General features: G+C 41.6%; 1 protein-coding gene across 2 annotated transcripts in view; it reads right to left on the bottom strand.

Annotated features, from left to right (window-relative positions):
* The window catches only part of Ist1 (IST1 factor associated with ESCRT-III), a 31,754-nt gene extending 14,956 nt beyond the window's left edge, over window positions 1–16,798 (bottom strand). Inside the window, exon 1 of one of the 2 annotated variants that reach the window (XM_004842914.3) lies at window positions 16,648–16,798. The gene's annotated coding sequence lies outside the window, so the exon portion shown is untranslated. The remainder of the gene's footprint in view (window positions 1–16,647) is intronic. The other variant, XM_004842912.3, reaches the window with a different exon arrangement.
* Between the last annotated feature and the right edge of the window lie 119 nt (window positions 16,799–16,917).

Raw genomic sequence — 16,917 nt, 5'->3', positions numbered from 1 at the left:
CAGCCACAAAGAATGAAAAACTTGGGCTGGGGATTTAGCTCAGTGGTTCCGCTGCCTGCCTCACAAGGGCAAGGTTCCAAGTTCGATCCCTGGTACCAAAAAAACAAAACAAAACAAGAATGAAAAACTAGAGTCATTTATAGCTAAATGGATGCATATTGAGGCCATACTCTTAAGTGAAATAAATAGGACACACATGTGTAAATACCGAATAGTTTCACTAGTGTGAGAAACTGATAGTGTAAACAAGGGTTAAAATGATTAAAATGAATAATTGATAGTTTTGAAATAGGAAAAAAAGGTCCAAAGATGAAAGAGTGAAGGGAGGGGAAGGGGAAAGGAAAAGAGGGAAAGGAAAAACTATGAGAAAAGAAAAAAAAAATGGAAATGAAATCTATGTAAATAGGGAAGGGCGGAGGGAGTGAAGGGTGCACAGGTAATGGGGAAAAAAAAAATAAGAACCAAGATATATCATGTACAGGTACAAACACCCAATGATAAATGTAAACGAATTGTATACCTAAAATGTACCAATAAAAGAACTAAAAAAAAAAAGAAATGGTGCTCTGAAGCCTATTATAAAGGATGTGACCTCCTCAACTATCTGCTCGGAAACTGTCTCCAAGGTGAAAGACAACAAAATTGCAAATCTAATACAAAGTCATAAGTTATGACAGAAAAATGTCAAGATTTCTGTGTGGTATTTTTTTTTAGTGGATTTTTTTTCCCCCAAGTACTGGGGACTGAACCCAGGGACTTCATACTGAGAAATTCCCAGCATCTTTTTTGTTTTTTATTTTGAAACAAGATCTTGCTAAGTCACCTAAACTTGATTCAAACTTACTATTCTCCTGCCTCAGTGTTCCAGATTGCTAAGGTTACAGGCTTGCGTCACCACAGCTGGCTTTCCATGTGATTCTTAAGTAGCCCACGCTGGCACATGTAAGGATCAGTTCCTTTTTGTTTGGGGTTTGTCTGTTTTGAGGGAGGGTCTCACTATGTAGTTCAGGCTGATCTTGAACTCACTACGTAGTCCAGGCTGGCCTCGAACTTGCGGCAGTCTTCCTGCTTCTTCCTCCCAATTGCTGGGATTACAGGCATGCACCACCATGTCTGGCTGATGGGTCAATTCTTGAAAACAAAACTGTAGTCATGTCTGTATATTAAGTATTTTCAAGAGGTTTAAAAAACAAAACTTGGGGTGGGGATTTAGCGCAGTGGTTCCACCCCCTGTCTTGCAAGCAGAAGGTCCTGAGTTCAATCCCTGGTACCAAAAAAAAAAAAAAAATTTTTTTTTTTTTTTGAGACAGGGTATCACTATGCAGTTCAGGCTGGCCTTGAATTCACTAGGTAGCTCAGGCTGACCCTGAACTCCCTGCTAGCTTCCTCCCTCAACCTCCCAGAGTCCTGGGATTATAAACTATGCCCAGTTTAAACATAAAACATTTTAACACAGTACATTCCACTCCTAGGAACCTAAGCCTAAGGAAATAATCAAAGCTTCATGAGTATTTTTATATCAAAATATTTACTTTTTTTTCTCCCAGAGACAGGGCCTTGCTATGTAATTCAGGCTGGCCTTGAACTCCCTGTAATCCTCCTGCTTCAGCCTCCCAAATCCTGGGATTACTGCCCTGCATCATTGCACCCAGCCACTACCACATTTTAGGACCAAAAAAACTATAATAACAAAATATATTAATCTTGAACATTATCAGTTAAACAAATTGTGATGTATTTGGTGGAATTTTACATAACCTTATAATACTTTTAAAAAGCACTTATGGACATGAGAATATTTAAATATATGTAGTTTAAAAAGCAAGTTGTAAACTGGACATGGTGGCACATTCTGTAATCTCAAACTCTGGGAGGCTGAGGCAAGAGGATTCCAAGTCTGAGCCTAACCTGGCAACTTAGCAAGACTTCTCAAAATACACAAAAAAGGGATGGGGATGTAGCTCAGTGTAAAGGTCCTGGGTTCAATCTTCAGCACTGTACTACCAAACAACAAATCAAAACAAAACAAAGGTGTACAGGTACAAATTCTCAATGATGAATGTGATTATAAGGTACACCTAGGGCCGGGGATTTAGCTCAGTGGTTCCGCCACCTGCCTTGCAAGTGCAAGGATCCGAGTTCGATCCCCGGTACCAAAAAAAAAAAAAGGTACATCTAAATGTACCAATAAACTCAATAAAATTTTTTTTAAAAAACAAAGCAACCCACATTTGCATAAACAAAGGCTAGACTTTAAATGGGGAGGGGCTGCTGGGGATATAGCTCGGTATGTAATAGAGTGCTTGTCTAGTACAAGTGGGAACCCAGATTTAATTTAGCCATTCTTAGATGTAAGCTCCTCACAAATGAAAGGAATTCTGGACTGAGTTAAAGCCAATGCAAAATACAATTAATATAAATTCATGTGCTCTTTTAGAAAAGGAAAATATCCATCAAAAAGCATTAACAATTTTAAGACACAAAAGTTTAAAATGGTCTATTTTCAGGAAAAGGTCTTTTAGCCTAAGGACCTGACTGAAGTCAAGCAGCTGAGAAGGTCTCTCAACAAAGCTGGTAGGGTAAATAGTCAAGTAGAGAATTCACTATGCAAGCTCTGGAAAAGCACTGTCAGTTAAGAAGTTACCCCCAGTAGTTTAATCATTTGCTTTTAAACCCCCACAGACTGTTTACAGAAGGAACAGGGTGAAAGGAGTTAGACGCCTATGGATAGACTATAACTCCCAGTACTCCGCCAATGAGAAAAGGAGGGAATTGCACATTAGGATTTATATTGCTCTTTGTAATCGCTCTGAGGGTGTGTCAGTCTGTTTGTTGGGCTGGCATCCCATTCTTGCAAAAATGAGAAATGAGGGCTGGGGATTTAGCTCAGAGGTTCTGGCGCCTGCCTCGAAAGCACAAGATCCCGAGGAGTTCAATCCCTGGTATCAAAAAAAAAAGAGAGACTTGAAAGTCTTTGTTTCACTGTTCTTCTTAACTCTAAAGTGTATTCTTTGGGTCTGGACAAGTGATCGAATTTCTCACAAATCAAGAGTAACTTACAATATATATCAAAAAGTCTCCACATTCAATCCTCGGTACCAAAAAAAAAGGCTACATGGCAGAGTGCTTGCCTAGTATACTCAGCCCTAGATTCTATCCCCAGCACCAGGAAGGGAGGGGAGCAGGTACTTAAAATGAGCTACACATACTCCTCACTGCTGAAACACAATACCCACACCCACAACTTAAAGGAGGTGTCTCACGTTTCATAGTCTCAATCTTTGCACTGTTGGCAGCATGGTGGAAGGGTCTGGGCAGAGGAAAGGTGAGTTAGGAAGCAGAGAGGAAGCAGGAATGGGGCAGGGCCAGGCGTGGTGGCACATACCTGTAATCCAGCACTTGGGAGGTTAAGGAAGGAGGATGGCAGGGAGTTCAAGGCCAGCCTGGAAACTAGTTCAAGACCAGCTTGAACTATATAGTGAGACACTGTCTCAAAACAAAACAAAACAAAACAAAACGGGAAGAATGGGGAGAGAAATACACCCTAGGCAGGTTATGCCCCCAATGACTTTTCCTGCCAGGCTCCGCCTCCCAACACCAAGCTACCTGTAGTGCCCATATAATACAGTTACCTTCCACTAGCCCCACCTCTAACAACACGAGGCTTTAGGGTACATCTAGACATAAACCATAACAAAGACACAGAAGGAGAGGACCAGGAATAGCTTTAACAACATGAGGGAACTCTGGAGGATGTGGATGTCTATTTCACATAATTGCCTAATGTTCACATAACTGCTCAGCATCCACCAATGCTAGCTAGTTTGGGACCATAGCGTGAAAAGAAAAAAGATTTCACACTCCTCAAGAATAGAGACTCTGAAGACAAAAAGGTGATAAAATTCTCTCACAGAGAAGTTCAAATGTTTTATGCTGCAAACAGAAATCAGGCGAGGGGCTGGGGATTTAGCTTAGTGAGGCTGCACCTGCCTGGAAAGCACAAGGTCCTGAGTTCAATGTGGGGGGGCGGGGGGCGGACCTGACAGAAAGCAAGCTCGGTAGTGTACAACTGTAATACCAGCACTCATGAGGCTGAGTTAAAGGCTATATAGCAAAAACCTGTCTCAAAAATAAGTAAATACATCAAGCTCTGTAACTCAGGTTGAAAATATTCTAGGGTACAAAGTTATCTATACTTCACTGTTTTCAAATTACTATCTTATGATTCAGTAATTACATTAATTAAAATTTATTAAGTAAAATTACAGGGTCGTTTTGGTAACACTAACAATCATCTAGAAACAGACTGGCACCTACATACAACGTAGGCAATTTGAGAATTTAATGTAGTATTTACAAAGATAAATAAGGTTTAGAGAATCCAACAAATAGAGTGGATTGCGGGGCCAGGGATTTAGCTCAGTGGTTTCGCTGCCTGCTGCGGAAGCGCAAGGACCTGAGTTCGATCCCTGATACCAAAAAAAAAAGAGTGGATTGCCCTTGGGCTATTAATATCTTTAGGCCTGAAGAAGCAGAATAAGGAAGAGAAACCTAGGTATAGCCATAAGAAGGGTCACCAGACAGGAATCACAGTCTATGGGAGTATGGGTTCAATCCCCAGTACCAAAGAAACAAAACACAAAAACAAAACAACAACAAAGACTTAAGCCATAAGTAAAATGTAGAAGGTAAGCAATATTTGGAGGTAAATACACAACAAAGATTATGTATTAGCAAAAGAGTGGTGGAGTTGAGGGTATAGCTCAATGGTAGAATGCTTGCACTTGCGCAGCACGCCTGAGGCCCTGGTTTCGATCTCCAATCCCACAAAAAGAAAAAGAAACTTAGGGATGAGGAGTGTGTGAGGAAACAGGAACATTCTCCTGCTGACAATGTAAATCAGTATAACCTTCCTCAAAGGCAAATATCCTACTTTAAATACCTATGCTGAAGACCAAGTCAAATATGTACAGAGGAATACATGAGAATGAAGTAATACAAAATTCCAATAATTAATTAGGCATGATTAAATTGAGACATTTATGAACTACATGGTGGGGGGGGTCTCTAACCTAGTATTCGTAAAGCACTTTAGCACACAGCAAGAATGGAGGATATCCATGACATGGGGCTTTTAAAAATCAAAGTAAAATAGTAAATACAGCAGTGACGGCAAACCTTTCAGAGCTTTCAATGATAACAAACTCCTGCTACTGCATGAGTGCCACAAGTTTGCCATCACTGATACTGTATATACGATCCCACCTTATACCTGTATATGGCCTATAAAAATACACACTGAGCCAGGCATGGTGGTACACAATAGTAATCTCAGTACTTGGTGCTGGTTTACAGTGCTCCTAGAGGCCTAACTTTTAATCTAGGTTTTGATTCTTCAAAACACTAACTTGTTTGAAAAACCAAAACTTAAAATCCTTTAACTTTTTTATTTCCTGGCCCAAGCTCCAGCCCCCACTCCAAGTGTATACAAATCACCTTGCCTCTCCTGGGCAGGGTGAAGTTTACTTCAGAGCCCCCGTATGTTGTTGGGCTAATAAATCTTTCTGTCTCAATCAGCTGTCTCCAGTTGAAAACTTGATGTTTTCGTGCCAAAATCCAGGAAACCTGTGTGACAGATCTCTAATACCACTCCTGCCATTGCCATCCTTCTGATATAGGGCACCAAGTAATGCAAATAAGCAAAATAAACCAAACATGGAAATACTGTAACTTCCAAAATGCTAGATATCTGAAACCTGAGTTCGTGTTCTCTAAAATCAAAGAATGAATTCTAGGAACAATGGAAATTAAGAGTAGGAAAAATTTATTGAGAGAAAGATAGCTTTTGGCTGAGAGAGACAGAAGGGGGACCAGAAAGTGAGTTGCCAGCCCATCCTACTTCTCAAAGGTGTTTTATGGGGCAAAGCCACAAGGTGAGCTGGGTACAAAGTGGGACAAAAATGTAAGATCCAAAGGAAAATCACATGGTGGACATAAGGTGGGAAAAAACCATGACAACCAATAAGACTACAAGTATAGTCATCCAGGTAATATTGATTAAATGGAAATCAAATGGGGAAGCTAGTCACATAGCAAGTGTACATGGCAGAAGAAATGGGCTAGCTAGGGATGGTTTGGTTACCAATTAAAGTGACTGAGGTCTATTTAGAATACCAGTCACTAGGGCCAGGGATGTAGCTCTGCCTGGCAAGCTATGTGGATGTAGTAGTTTCTCTCTTGTTAATGTTAACCTTCATTGAATATGACTCAATTATTTTCTATGCTGAAGGCCGGCCCAGCCTTGTCCAACTGCCTTATTATTTCTAACTAGCTTTACTGTATCCAATATTTGGTCTGGCTTTCAAATACTTCTTGATAAATAGGGCTACTAATGATTATTCTTAAACAGTCTTCTCTGGTCCACGTTTGTACAACTGTCTTCTCCAGTTTATTTCTTCCAGAATCCCATAGTTCTCAAAGATGAGCCTCAGACCAATGCCTAACCCTACTACAAAACTTATATAAATCTGTCACCCAGTGTGATAGTTAACTGTGGTATCAACTTGAATATAAGAAACACCTATGCTAACTTAGGTACTGCTACCTGGGATCTCTAGAAGTCTCACTACCAATATATTAAATTACCTTGCTTAATTAAAATAAAAAACTTTTGGGTCTCCGTCTTGGATCCACATCTCCAGACTAAACTTCTCTGAAAAAAGCCCAAATTCCTATGTTCCTCAAAGTAGAAACTCCAGCTCCTCACTTGGCCTCATAGCCATCCCAGGAAAAAAACAATCAATATGATCAAATGGACAAACTATAACCTAACCATGAACAGTCACCTACAATTCTATGATCTTATTCTGCTTCTCCTCAAATGCTACCAACCTCTTCTGCAGACAAAACAGGAACTCCTTTCCCTTTTGTGGGACTGTTATCTACAGGAAAATTTCAGATTTTTCTTCTGGTTAACTCCTCAGCCTGGCTAGTTGCCACTTCATACTTTGGGTCTTAATTCATCCACCTTCAAACTTGCCATGAGCTATCTAATCTTCATAACCCCTCTCTTTTTTTTCTTTGTAATGCCAGTTCCTATAAAAGATTTACTTCTAGCCCAATATTTAGAACATTCCCCTTTTAAACAGGACAAATCCCTTTCTGGCTCAAGATTATTGCCTGTGCCTGTTTCTATCATTTTAGGATTATACCACGAACCCCAACTCCAAATCAGACTGGATAAATACCCAGGGAACTTGCTCTACAAAACAAGCCTGGTCTTCAAAGACCAGGCCAACACTCTCCTTAACTCATACCTGACAGCCTTGGGAGACAAGGGCACCAACCTCCATCAGACATATCTCATTAACTTTTCTAAATTCCCTACAATGACCACTCAATTATTGATCCCATAACCCTTAACACTCCTTTTTTATATCAAGCCCTCCTTTGTATTTACCAGAAGCCAACACTGAACAGCTCACAAGAATATCAATCTCATTAGGTCAATCACATCTCACCTGAGAGGAATGAAAAGTTCATCCAATCTGTCCATTTCTACAGATTACCCACGGTCTGTCTCTTCCCCAGGCCTCATTACTCATAATCCTTCTAAACTCTTCCCACTGGATCTTATACATCTTAACCTCCAATAACTCTGTATTACTTCAACCTATACCATGGCTGGTTTCCATGTTGAGCTGGCAAAGTGAGCCGCATCCTTCAATTCAGAGAATCTACATTTCACAACACTTTTTCTCACTACACCTCACAACTTGCCTATTCGAATCAGGAATCTTTTTCTTTTATGCCCAGCAATCCTACCTATGCCTGCCCACTAACAGAACAGGAACATGTACCATGGCCTGTTTGTCCCCAATATGCTCCAACAACTAATCTCTCCCTGACTTCATCACTAACCATATCTGGCAAACAGTATAGTAACACTGGAGATATCCACAGGAGTGGCTACTATGGTGGGAGGTGCCTGGGGCACATATTTTTTAAATCCAAAAGCCTGACATATTTATTCCTTTATCTCCCTATCATCGGGCATCACTTCTCTCCTTACTTGTGCCACCTTTCTGTTTCTGCTGGCACAAAAGCACTCACTCTGAGTATACCATTCCCCATTAACATCAATAAATGTAGCTGTTTTCTTTTATCATTGGTTGTATACACTGCTTGCAATTCTTTGTTGGTTGTAGAAAAGAATGTGAAATCTATCTCTCAGGAACCCATCACTTCTACTCAAAAAAGTCAGACAGGGGGCTGGGGATTTAACTCAGTGGCACCGCGCCTGCTTCACAAGCACAAGGTCCTGAATTTGATCCCTGGTACTGAGAAGAAAAAAAGTCAGATAGCAACAAATCCTTCCCACTGGGAAGAAGAAACACAAAGCCAGACAATGACCCAACACAGCAGGAAGTAGCAAGAGAAAAAATATCACCTCATTTCCAATCTTCCTTTCCCTGTCCTCAACATCGCATTTTTATCATTTTACTTTGTAATTTTTTAATTTGTTTTGTTTTTTGAGACAGGGTATGGCTATGCAGTTCAAACTGGCCTTGAACTCACTATGTAATCCAGGCTAGCCTCTAACTAGCACCAATCCTCTTGCCTCAGCCTCCCAAGTGCTGGGATTACAGGCATGCACCACCAAGTCAGAGATTTTTAATCTTTTTGAAAAAAACTAAAAGAAACCAGGTGTGGTGGCGAAGGCCTGTAGTCCCAGCACTCTGGAGGCCTGCCCAGGCTACATAGTGAGTTCAAGGCCAGCCTGAACTACAGACCAAAACCCTGCTCAAAAAACCAAAAGTAAGTAAATAAATATTTTTTAAAAAAGAATAAAGAGGAATCAAAAGCCACATGGAATAGTGCATGCTGCAGTTCCAACTACTTGAGAGGCTGAGGTAAGAGATCACATAAGCCTATCAGTTCAAGGCCAGCCTGGGCAACAGAGCAAGACACTGTCTCTTAGAAAAAAAGAAACAAATAGAAACCTTACAGTTTAAAATACAATAACCAAAGTCAGAAACACTATATGGGATACACAGCAGAACAGAAAATGTCAGACGAAAGAGCAGTGTGCTTGAAGGCAGATCAAAAGGAAGTTGAAGTGAAAAACAAGAGAAAATACTGAAAATAAATGAACATAGCCTTAGAGATCTGTGAAACAGCAGCCAAGAATCAACAGTTGTCATGAAGTCCAGGAGGATATGAGAAATAATGGTATTATTATAGACAGCTAAGCTAGATAGAAATTAATATGCAGTCAGAAAGGGATCAGGCCCTTGAGGAAGTCAGTACTATTGATGTAAAATGAGACACACCAAGATTGTGGCTGGGAGAGAATCTGAAGCGAGCCAGACCAAAACGGAGACACAACAGCCAGGCCTGCAAGCCTCCCTAGGGATAAACAGCAGCTTGAGATTAGACTGACTCAGCACCACCTAGTCCAGTGAGCACAGTGAGCGCAGACAGGCATCAGACGCACAGATGAGTGACCTGGACATCCAGACCCATTCTCCCATCTCTTCCCAGGAATGCCTTTGTTCTTTCCGTACATCCTTACTCCATGACTTGTTTCCTTATTGGATCAGTATTAGCTAAACAACTATACAATCCTATAGGTTGACTGTAGTTTGACCCCCATTGTACCCACTTTGTGATGTTGTATAAATTACCCTTGACAAAGGGCTTCAGCGGCCTCCCCCTCAGAACCCCTCCAAGGAGCTACTCCTCTTCTCCTTATTTTCAATTAAACTCTTAACTTCCTCCTTTGGTTTGCTAATCATTCTTTGATGTTATGAGACCATGAACTCAGCACATCTAACAGGTGGGAGTTATTTTCCCCATAACAGTACAAAAAAAAAAAAAAAAAGCTACTGGCTGAAAATTCTCCAAATTCAGTAAAATATGAATCTACAAACTCAAAAAGCTCACAAATGCCAAACAAACAAACAAAATCTCCAAAGAAATTCATGCCCAGACTCACCATAATTAAACTGCTGAAAAACAGAGAAGTCAAATTTTTAAAATATTAGATGGCTGGGCACAGTGAGGTGTCCCTATAGTCACATCACTCTGGGAGGCTAAGGCAGGAAGATATAAAGTTCAAGCCCAACATGGGCAACATAGTGATTTATCAGGTAAATATTTTAAAAAGGGCTTGGGATGAAGCTCAGTGAAAAGCTCCTGGGTCCAATTCCCAGTAATGATTCCCCCACCCTGAAAAAAGAGGCTTGTCACAACAGCATAGGCCTGTAATTCTAGCAACTCAGAGGCTGAGGCAGAAGGACTGCAAGTTTCAGGCCAGCCTGGGCTGGGATGTGGCTCAGGTTTCCACTGTCAAAAACATAAATATTCTCAACTCCAAAGTGTAGCACACATCCCTCTCTTTTTTTTTTTTTTTTTCTTGCGGTGCTAGGGATTGAACCTAGGGCCTTGCACATACTAGGCAAGTACACAGCCCTCTCAAGAGCCACACTTTAAATTATTATCCCTTTATATCTCAAAAAAAAAAGGTATGCACCATGAAAATGCTAGTCAAAAGAATGCTGGAGGGGCTATATTAATATGGGGAAAAAATCAGTACATTATTAATATGGGGAAAAAATCAGTACATTGCAATGTTAAAAGGGTGAATTTACCAAGAAAATACAACAATTCTAATTGTGAATACACCTCGTAATAGTTTCAAAATACATGAAGCAAAAAAATACACAAATCTAACTGGCCAGAGACATCAACATACTTTCCTTAGGAGCTGATCAATCCAGCGCCCAAAACGTCAGTAAGCATGTAGAAGAACTGCACACACCTACCAAATCCATCTCACTGATATTTATTGACAGGACACTCCATTCAACATCAAAGTGAACAAGCAACAGATGATAACATAGACCATACTGGAGGCTAACAAACTATACAAAACTGAAATCATACCAAGAATGGTTTTCCCAACAGGACTCAGCAGGCTAAGACAAAAAGATTCTGAGTTTGAGGCTAGTCTGTGCTACATGGCAAGTTCAAAGCTGGCCTGGAATACAGAGTGAGTCCTTGTCTCACAAAACAAACAAAGAAACAAACTAAAAACAAACCCCTAGCTGGGTATGTAGCTCAGTAACAGTAAGGCCCATGGCACATGCTTGTAATCCCAGCACTTAGAGGAGGCCAAGGAAGGAGGATCACCGCCAGTTCGAGGCCAGCCAGGGCTACATAGTAAGACCCAGTCTCAAAAAAAAAAAGTAAAGCAGATTAGGGCAAGCTAAACCAGCACAGCAAGTGGTCACGACCTGTCAATAATGGAGATCCAGAAAATGCACAGAAAAAGTTCCCAAAAGAAAGCTATCTTCAATTCTTGGGAGAACTGCAGCAGGTTTTTCACAGGAAGGCTTAATGTCAGCCTGAGGAGTGGGAGACACAAGACAGGCACCATTAACGTGGCCACTGTGCTCTCTCAATGACAGCGGTCTGCTGGAAGTGTAGTGCACCTCTTTTCCTACTTTTAAACGACCCACACTCACTCTGCAGAGCATTTTTCTTATTTCTAATACATGTAAAGCCTCACTATCTTTTGCACTTGTTTTGTCCAACTCTTTGTTCAGGACAAAAAGAACCTAGACTCTTTAGAAGGAGTCCCCAGCACCACAAAACCCAATTATCAGTAGAGTACTTATCTAGGGTGTGCAAGGCCCTGGATTTGATCCCCAGCACTGCAAAAAATAAAAATAAAAAGTATTTTAAACCCATAATGGAATTATTATTATCAAGAATTATTATTCTCATCACAAGATTAATAGAAAATCTCCTGCCATCTGTTTTTGGGGGTTCTGGTTTGTTTTTGAGACAGGGTCTCGATATAGTCCAGGCTGACCTTGAACTCACTATATACCCCAGGCCGGCCTCCAACTTGCAGCGATCCTTTTGCCTGAGCCTCCCCAGTGCTGGGATTACAGGTATGCACTACCATACTGGCTTTGGAAATTAAACATGCACTTCTAAATAAATAATCCAAGGGTTAAAGTATCTCAGGTAAAATTTTTTTTAAAAAGGTTTGATCTGAGCTGGGGATTTAGCTCAGTGGTGCCGCTGCCTGCCTCGCAAGCGCAAGGTCCCAAGTATGATCCCCAGTATCAAAAAAAAAAAAGTTTGAACTGAAAGTATGTGAAGATGCAAACCAAGTACAGTGGTGCATTCCTGGAACCTCAACAACTTGGGAAACTGTGACAAGAGGGTTGCACATCTGACACCAGCCTGGACAATTTAGCAAATCCTTCCCTCAAAACTAAATTAAATCAAATCAAATGGGCGGAGAGGAGGCCTAGAGATATAGCTCGGTATTAGTGCACCTGGGTTAGATCTCCAGTACTGCCAGGAAGGGAGAGGGAAGGAAAAGAGGGAGGAAAAACATTTGTGGGATGTAGCCAAAGCAGTGCTTGGTGGACAATGATAACACTAAGGCTTATAAAGGGCCTCCAATTAGTACTCTAACATGTCACCTTAAGGAATGAGCAAAATTAATCACCAGCAAGCAGGAAAAAAACAACAAAAGGTAAGATTCAATGCAATTGAAGAGGGAAAAACAAGAAAATGAATGAAATCAAATGTTGGTTTCTTAAGATTAAAAAAAGAAAACTGTAACAAACCAACACACACACTCTCACAGGAAAAATCACATTATCAATGATGGGCCTGAAAGAGGAGGTATCAATACAGATTTTTACATACATACTTCAAAGGTGATATTAATTCCAATTTATAGCCACAAGTTCAATGAGACAAAATAGACAAATCCTTTAGAAACAATTTAGTAAAATCAACAAATGAGTCTATTGCTTCTCTGCCTTTTAGCTAAGATCAAGTGTATTTTTATGAGTCTCTCACATAGGTCAACAGCCTCATGTGGGTGGCATTCTTGGCTCTTTCCAATCCCTCACTTTACTCCAATTCTTAACTCTGGCACAACAAACTCATCTAGCCCGTTATCATTCTACCTGGGGCCTTCTGGACCTAGATAATCAAATAAGGGAAGGTGTAAAGCCAATCTGAGTTCTTCCTCAAATTATTTAAGGAAAGACAGGCAGTTTATAACTGCAACCCAAAACAATCCAACTGCCCAGAGATAGTGATCTTGAAAGGTCTATTAAAGTAGCTACAAACAGCCAGGGCCCTGTTATCCCCACTAGGATGACAAATTCAAGGAAAGCCTGGGCAACTCTGTGAGACCCTTTCTCAAACTAAAAATTTTAAAAAGTTGGGCCAGGTGTGGTGGTACACACCTGTAATCTCAGCACTTGGGAGCCTGAAACAGGAGGATCACCTCAAATTCAAGGCTGGCCTGGGATACATATTGAGTTTAAGGCCAGTCTGAACTACCTAGAGAGAGCCTGTCTCTGAATAAATAAATAAATCGCACACAAGCCCAAGCTATTGAGCTGAGGATTATAGCAAGTGTGAAGCCTTGGGTTCAAATCCCACTACTAACAGGAAAAAAAGGAAAAAAATTTCCCCAACTTCAAGGTCTGTACCTTCTTCAAAAGAATGAAGAGAAAATGGAGACAGCAGAGTCAGTAATGGCTAGAGACATTTTGCAACATACAGGAAAACTTTTCTCATTTTTCTGAACATCTCTTACAATGTAAATATGCAGATTTACGTATGACTACTGCAGCTGCAAAATTACAACACAGTACTAGAAACATACAACATTGTGGAGCTAGAATGTATTCTCAAGATAATATACATAGTTCAATTCCCTTAAAACATTTCCCTGTACAAGTTGCCAGGAAGTTTACTGTATCGTCACAGTAAACTGTATTCAAAGCTTTCTTGAGCAAACTAATCAAGATTGAAATTTTAGTACAATAAAGAACAATACCACCAGCATCATGTGTGATTCAGGAGAAAGTATAGGCTTCAAGCTCAATCTGGGGTACACATCTGTAATCCCACTACTCTGAGAGGCTGAGGCAGGAGGATCACAAGTTTGGGCCAAGCCTAGGTATCCTAATGATTGAGACTCTTATGGTTTCCATCTACATGTCACCTCAGAGCCTCATGTGCTTCTAAGTGGGGATTTGGGGAGGTGACTAGATCATGGGAGTGTAATACTAAATAGTGGATTGGGCCACTGATGAATTTATAGCTAAAGGTGATGTTGAGTGAAGCCTGGCTGGAGAAGGCAGGTCACTGGGGGTGTGGCCTGGAAAGGTTGATCTCCCTCCTCCTCACTTGATCTCTCTCTGCTTCCTGTCTGCCATGCCATGGATGAGCTGTTTTTCCTGTCATGCCTCTTTTGCCATGCCACCCTGCCTTGGAGCCACCTAACTATGGACTACAAGCTGAGAGTCAAAATAAAAACTCCTCTTTAAATTGTAGGTATTGGGTATTGTGTCCCAGCAACAAGAAAGTAACTAAGACAGACGCTGTCTCAAAACAAAAAAGGGGATGGGATGTAGCTTAGTACAAAGATGCTGGGTTCAATCCCCAAACACCAAGGGACAAAAAGAGAGAAAGAGGGAAAGAGGGAGGGAGGGAGGGCAGGCTGGCTTCAGAATTCAGAGACCAACAAAGTTTTTTGAAGAAGTCAAAAATACTGGAATCTATGAGTATTATGAAAATGTCTTTATCTTGCTTCCCAATAAAACTATAAATACACTGCAAAAACACCCACTGGGTATACTTACTTTTTACCGAGTTAAGACATATTTTTATAAAGTTGCACCACAGACTAAGAACGCTATTAAATTTTTATCACTTAACATTGTATCAGCTTAGAAACACTTGATTTTAGTGGTTGCCTAAAATCCCACTGCATAACAATTTTCTTATTCTCTTTTTGACACTTACATCAATAATGCTGAGATAAATGCATGCATTTTACTTTTCCTGTATTTGAAATTATTTAGACTACATTTTATTTTCTAGGGGTTTCTTTGTTGTTTGGTTTTTTGGTTTTTTTGGTATTGGAGACTGAAGTCAGGACCTTGGGCTTGCTAGTGTTTTGGTTTTTTGAGACAGGGTCTGGCAATGTAGTTCAGGCTGGTCTTGAACTCACAAGAGATCATCCTGCCTCAGCCTCCCAAGTACTGGGATTATGAGCATGAGTCACACCTGGCTTGTCTTCTAGTTTTATTTTAACATCAGAATAGGCTCCATGTAATTGAGATTCTGGTTATTTTACAAGAATGAGAAATTAAGTAGACTATAGAGTTGAGAATTCTGAAGCTTCAGATCTTTTAGAAACCAGAGGCAAAAGAAAGACAAAAAATGAAAAATAATTTGGACAAGAACACATTTTTTTGGCTTTCTGGGCCACAGTTTCATGAAGTAGTTCAGGCTGGCCTCAAACTTGGCATCATCCTGCCTCAGCCTTCCAAGTGCTGGGATTATAGCCGTGGACCTCCACACAGGGCTTAATAACACTTTTTACAATGAGATTTAAGAAGATGACTTAAAAATGTAATACTAATATTGATGTTTCAAAACATTCTCCCCACCCATTCACCCACCAGGGATCAAACTCAGGACCTTGTGCCTGCCTGGCAGGTGCAGCTCACACTGAGCTACATCCCCGGCCCCTTCAAAACATTATTAACCTTTAATAACTATTACCAAGTCTTCCTATCCCAGATGTGATTCAGAAGAGTTGCTGGTAAATGAATATATTATTTATTAAAGTTAAAAAAAAATTGTAAGCAAACAGGACACATGACCAGCCACGAGTTGATGGTTTTTTAAAACTGAAGAATTACCTACTCTTTCGTTTAACGTTTTCCAAAACAAAAAGTTAAAAAGAATTACATAAGCATAACCAAAGGAAAAAAAAATGACAAGCCACTCCCCAAAGCGCGTTGAAGACCAGACTTTTTCCGCTCACGAGCAGAGGAAGTGACTGTGTCTTCGCGACTAGCCTACAGTCCTATTATGTGTCCAATTATTAAAGGAAAGCTTTCGGGTCCGATCTTGTTTTAAATTTGTGAGGGCGAGTCTCAAAACCTCACTCCGGAAGACAGACGCTGAGAACACAAAGAGCAGAAGGGCAACCACGGGTCGCAGGGTCCTCACGAGGTCTCTCGTTGTCTGGGGTCTGCGATGAGAGCAGAGGCGGCTGCTTGTTTCCTCGAGAAAAGGTGATTTCTCCGGCCAAAGAAGGGAGGCCCATTTGGGTCCCCTAGGAATGAATTCAGGAGACCACCGTGACCGGCACAGGCAGCCTTGGCTGGAGGGGATCAGCCTGTGGAGGCACCGAGGCACTGATCTCCCAGAAATGTTTCTGGGCCCAAGACGACGGGGCGGGGTGATGCCGAAGGGTCCGACCCCAGTCCGGGGCCGCGGCGTTTGCGCCCCTAAGAAGCGACACCTCAGGGCAGGGAGGACCACAGGAAAGTTAGACGGCTTAGGTCAGGGACCAGGGGCCTCGCCGCCTCGCCACGCCCCCACCGCCGCCCGGGCCCCGTTGGGCGCCGTTGCCCCTTAGGGCCTGACCTCCAGCCTGACTCCCACTTCCAAGACTTCCTTTTCTCCTCTGCAACCCTAGTGTCGTTCAAACCCCGGGCCCAGCGTTGGCTGGGGACTGCCAAATTCAAGGCGCAGAACGAAGGCTAAGAAAAGAACCCCTGACGCTAATCAAACCACACTTACCTGTCCGAACTCAGGCGTGAAAACCTCCAAGACCGACTTCCGTAACACCGCTCAACATCCAAAATGGCGGTTTCCCCAGCCTCAGCACAGCCAGAGCGGGCGGAAGGATCCACGAGTCAAGTTAGCCACGCCCTCCTTCACACGGATTGGCTGCGCGCCCGCCGCTCCGGGACACACGCTCCGAGGGCTTAGCGGCTCCCACACTCCGTTCCCTTTGGAGTCCGCGCGGCCGGGGACTATTTCTCTTGGCGGAGGCTCCGGTTGTACTGC

Source organism: Heterocephalus glaber, unplaced genomic scaffold, assembly GCF_053883595.1.
Source record: "Heterocephalus glaber isolate CG9 unplaced genomic scaffold, H.glaber_assembly_v1.0 deba00000071, whole genome shotgun sequence".
NCBI classification, from domain to species: domain Eukaryota; kingdom Metazoa; phylum Chordata; class Mammalia; order Rodentia; family Bathyergidae; genus Heterocephalus; species Heterocephalus glaber.
The sequence above is the reverse complement of the archived record's forward strand: the minus strand, read 5'-3'. Positions and strand labels throughout refer to the sequence as shown.